A 5337-nucleotide genomic window follows, 5' to 3' on the forward strand; every position below is an offset into this window, starting at 1 on the left:
GCCATGCCCACTGGGCGGAATTTCTAATGTGTTATTGTTGTAGGTTATGGAATTTGTGTGTTTAGGTTATAGAATTTATCGAAATAAATAAGATAGTGAAAAGAAAAAGATTGGTGGCCTTTTCCTTGGAATTGTATGTTGTCATGATATCCAGAATTTATAATGTGTGCGCCATTCATATTCAGTGCGTTAAATAAGAAAGAAAATGTGGTATTGCCAGTGCGTAGTGAATAGTCAGAGTTCTGTAAATTACTGATAGTCAGATGTGCGTTTCCGTTGTATAATATTCATACAGGAGGGTAATTTGTAACTTAATTGTGAGTTCGAGAGTTCATGTTACTCGACAAATAAGAATGAATCCACTCGCTTGGCAGACCACTCATCTTGCAGGCCTGACTGCTTGATGCCACAGTATGAGCAAGGCATGTGGGTGCCTCTCACCGTGAATATCAGGAATCAGGTAAAACATCAAATCTCCGACATCGCTGCGGCCGGAAAAAGGTTCTGCAACAACGGGACCAACGACGACTGAAGAGAATCGGTCAACGCGACAGAAGTGCAACCCACAGAAGCGTCAGCGTGCGAACCCTGCAATGAAACATCGTCGATATGTGCTTTCGGAGCAGAAGGCCCACCCGAGTAAACTTGATGACTCCACAACACAAAGCTTTACGCCTCACCTCGGCCCGTCAACACCGATATTGAGCTGTTGATGACTGGAAACGTGTTGCGTGGTCGGACGGGTCTCGTTTCAAACTGTATCGAGCGGGTGGACGTGTACGGATGTGGAGACAACCTCATGAATCCATGGACCTCGAATGTCAGCAGGGGCCTGTTCAAGCTGGTGGAGGCTCTGTAATGGTGTGGGGTGTGTGCAGTTAGAGTGATATGGGACCCATGATACGTCTAGATACGACTCTGAAGGTGACACGTACGTACGCATCCTATCTGATCACCTGCATCCATTCATGGCCATTGTGCATTCAGACGGACTTGGTCAATTCCAGCAGGACAATGCGACACCCCACACATACAGAGTGGCTCCAGGAACACTCTTCTGAGTTTAAACACTTCCGCTGGCCACCAAACTCCCAAGACAGGAACATTGTTGAGCATATCTGTGATGCCCTGCAACGTGCTGTTCAGAAGACATCTCCACTCACTCGTACTCTTACGGATTTATGGACAGGCCTGCTGGATTCATGGTGTCAGGTCCCTCCAGCAATACTTCAGACATTAGTCGAGTCCACGGCACGTCGTGCTGCGGCACTTCTGCGGACTCGAGAGGCGCCTACACGATATTAGGCAGGTGTTCCAGTTTCTCGGCTCTTCAGTGTATATGTCACTCGACAATGACAACTTACCAAAAACAGGTCTGAAGTAGAAGGGAAGAAATTAAGATTAACATCACACAGTAGCGAGTCTTTACACTCCTAATAAAACAATATTAATTATTTGTTTATGATTCGGACGACAATGAAACTTTCTCAGAATGTGGTGATAACGGGGAACTGTTAGTAAATGGTTACTTACATTTTTATTGCAATATTTGTGAAACTATATATGACGGTAGTATCTGTTCCCGAAAGAACAGTTACCGTGGATGACCATGCCGCTTTGCTAGAAATGAAATGATAATTAAATGGACACCCTAGCTGCAAACAGGAGTTGATGTACTTCATTGGGGACATGTTGAAAATGTGTGCCCCGACCGGGACTCGAACCCGGCCATTGACCTTCTTGTGCGAACGCACACGCTATGCCCGAACTCGTACGGGACTTGGTAGATTAATCTGCCACGAGTAATGAGTATGATGGGCAAACATCTATTAGGCGCACTACGAATGTAGTGGTGTGGACATGTTGGGAATGTGGATCTCACGGGGAGCGTGCAACGGATAAGTCCCTGCAGACGCACTATCCTCTGTGCCCGCGGTGGCTCAGATGGATAGAGCTTCTGCCATGTAAGCAGGAGATCCCGGGTTCGAGTCCCGGTCGGGGCACACATATTCACCATGTCCCCAATGAAGTACATCAACGCCTGTTTGCAGCTAGGGTGTCCATTTAATTATCATTTCATATTTGTGAAACAATGTTATTCACTCATAAATGCAGCAACATGTAGTATGAGATCAATGTGAATAATTGTTTCTTTTTATGTCCATAAAATTTCGTTTTTCTTCTACAACTGCGAAGGAAAAAAGGTTAACTTTAGGTCCCACCAACATCATCGTCATTAGTAATATCTTAAAACGGAATCTAAGGCAGAGTTCGCAAAGGAAATATGACAGCTCAAGACTAATATTGCTGGATGACAATACAGAACACTTAATCTTGGCCGGCCGAAGTGGCCGAGCGGTTCTAGGCGCTTCAGTCTGGAACCACGCGACTGCTACGGTCGCAGGTTCGAATCCTGCCTCGTGTATGGATGTGTGTGATGTCCTTAGGTTAGTTAGGTTTAAGTAGTTCTACGTTCTAGGGGACTGATGACTTCAGAAGTTAAGTCCCATAGTGCTCAGAGCCATTTGAACAATTTGAACTTAATGTTGGACGACAGGATGGAGTCTTGATCTGTAGTTCTCCCAGTTCAGAATCCAGTGTATTACCCAGAATATTCACTTCTAATGCGATGATATCTAACTGATTCATGCTGCTGAATTGCTCTTCCAAACAGCATCCCATAAGAACAAATCAGGTGTGTCTTTACCTGTGGTTACTCGTGCTTTAGGTACTAGGGCTATGCGCGGTTCTATTTAAAAAGAAGAGCTCGATGTAGTCGTAGGGTCGAACCACGCACGTAAACTTTCATGCCCCACAGCTAATTCGCTGCATATAATAACCTGTAACTGTGATACTACGGTAATACAGTCTATGCATTGGCTAAAAATGAGAATTAAAAAAAATACACAGAAATACAAAATAAAAATTAAATGAATAATTTAATAACAAGGGTTGTATTCTAACGTGTGTAGTTGATGTAGACGACAGAGAATGATGTGCAATAGTGATTGTCCAAGAAATGACATCTCAAATAAGTGGGAAGAAATCCCACGATGTTCATTTAAAATACAGGCAAAAAATACCCTTATCAAAGGCAGTAAAGTTACTTTAAAAGAGTTGTGATAATTCACTTTTGCTACCGATCCTCAGTCCTGCAACTGCTGAAAAATCATTTTCTGAGAGCCCCCACGCAAGGTGCCTCTCATGCAATAGACTGGCGATCTGGCTCACAGAATATCGTAAAGTTGTAATTCTAAAGGAATTAAATTCACATCTCGGGACGGACCAAACGGTTTTATGCTGCTGAGTTGCTCTTCCAAACAGCATCCGATACGAGAAACCTAGTTGCGTCTTTACCAGTGGTTATTCGTATTTTAGATACTTCGGCTATGCATGGCTGTGTTTGAAAAGAATAGCTCAGTGTAGTCGTAGCGTCGAGATGCTTTCATGCCCCACAGCTAAATCGCTGCAAATAATAACCTGTAGTTGTTATCCTGCAGTAGGCTAGAATTGCGAGTTAATAAATTATACAGAAATACAAAATAAAAGTTAAATGAATGATTTAATAACAAGGGCTGTACTCTACGTGTGTAATTGATGCAGACAACAGGGAACGATGTAAAATAATGTTTATTTAAGAAACGACATCTCAAACAATCTCCGGCCAGTCACTCCTTGTCTCTGCACCTGGCCGCATGACATCCTCGTCCCGCCGACTCGCACCCAGTTAAGCAAGCAAATTAAGCTCTGTTCATTACCGGCCCTAGGTGGTCAAATACTCGTAATGGTACTCTGTCGACGGGAAGTTAAGCTCGAACGTCTCTCCAGAACGTTTATTGCTGTGAATAGGTCACGTCTTCAATGTGTGTAAAGTTTGTTACAGGAGATTTTTTATTCATATCAGCTGGCATCTTCATCTGCTACTCGCGTGTTGCTCCTGTTTATACTTACTTGACCCTCTCTGGGGACCTCGAAATACTAATACTCACAGCATCTAACGTCTACCTCGTAAAAGCAAATATACACTCCTGGAAATGGAAAAAAGAACACATTGACACCGGTGTGTCAGACCCACCATACTTCCTCCGGACACTGCGAGAGGGCTGTACAAGCAATGATCACACGCACGGCACAGCGGACACACCAGGAACCGCGGTGTTGGCCGTCGAATGGCGCTAGCTGCGCAGCATTTGTGCACCGCCGCCGTCAGTGTCAGCGTTTGCCGTGGCATACGGAGCTCCATCGCAGTCTTTAACACTGGTGGCATGCCGCGACAGCGTGGACGTGAACCGTATGTGCAGTTGACGGACTTTGAGCGAGGGCGTATAGTGGGCATGCGGGAGGCCGGGTGGACGTACCGCCGAATTGCTCAACACGTGGGGCGTGAGGTCTCCACAGTACATCGATGTTGTCGCCAGTGGTCGGCGGAAGGTGCACGTGCCCGTCGACCTGGGACCGGACCGCAGCGACGCACGGATGCACGCCAAGACCGTAGGATCCTACGCAGTGCCGTAGGGGACCGCACCGCCACTTCCCAGCAAATTAGGGACACTGTTGCTCCTGGGGTATCGGCGAGGACCATTGGCAACCGTCTCCATGAAGCTGGGCTACGGTCCCGCACACCGTTAGGCCGTCTTCCGCTCACGCCCCAACATCGTGCAGCCCGCCTCCAGTGGTGTCGCGACAGGCGTGAATGGAGGGACGAATGGAGACGTGTCGTCTTCAGCGATGAGAGTCGCTTCTGCCTTGGTGCCAATGATGGTCGTATGCGTGTTTGGCGCCGTGCAGGTGAGCGCCACAATCAGGACTGCATACGACCGAGGCACACAGGGCCAACACCCGGCATCATGGTGTGGGGAGCGATCTCCTACACTGGCCGTATACCACTGGTGATCGTCGAGGGGACACTGAATAGTGCACGGTACATCCAAACCGTCATCGAACCCATCGTTCTACCATTCCTAGACCGGCAAGGGAACTTGCTGTTCCAACAGGACAATGCACGTCCGCATGTATCCCGTGCCACCCAACGTGCTCTAGAAGGTGTAAGTCAACTACCCTGGCCAGCAAGATCTCCGGATCTGTCCCCCATTGAGCATGTTTGGGACTGGATGAAGCGTCGTCTCACGCGGTCTGCACGTCCAACACGAACGCTGGTCCAACTGAGGCGCCAGGTGGAAATGGCATGGCAAGCCGTTCCACAGGACTACATCCAGCATCTCTACGATCGTCTCCATGGGAGAATAGCAGCCTGCATTGCTGCGAAAGGTGGATATACACTGTACTAGTGCCGACATTGTGCATGCTCTGTTGCCTGTGTCTATGTGCCTGTGGTTC

At 47.3% G+C, this 5337-nt stretch overlaps 1 non-coding gene across 1 annotated transcript; it reads left to right on the forward strand.

Moving 5' to 3' along the window:
- Positions 1-1928: 1928 nt before the first annotated feature.
- On the forward strand, positions 1929-2003 carry Trnat-ugu (transfer RNA threonine (anticodon UGU)). The gene has a single exon. It is a non-coding gene; the product is annotated as a tRNA-Thr (tRNA).
- The last annotated feature ends 3334 nt before the right edge of the window (positions 2004-5337 follow it).

Source organism: Schistocerca cancellata, chromosome 4, assembly GCF_023864275.1.
Source record: "Schistocerca cancellata isolate TAMUIC-IGC-003103 chromosome 4, iqSchCanc2.1, whole genome shotgun sequence".
In the NCBI taxonomy this organism is placed as follows: Eukaryota; Metazoa; Arthropoda; class Insecta; order Orthoptera; family Acrididae; genus Schistocerca; species Schistocerca cancellata.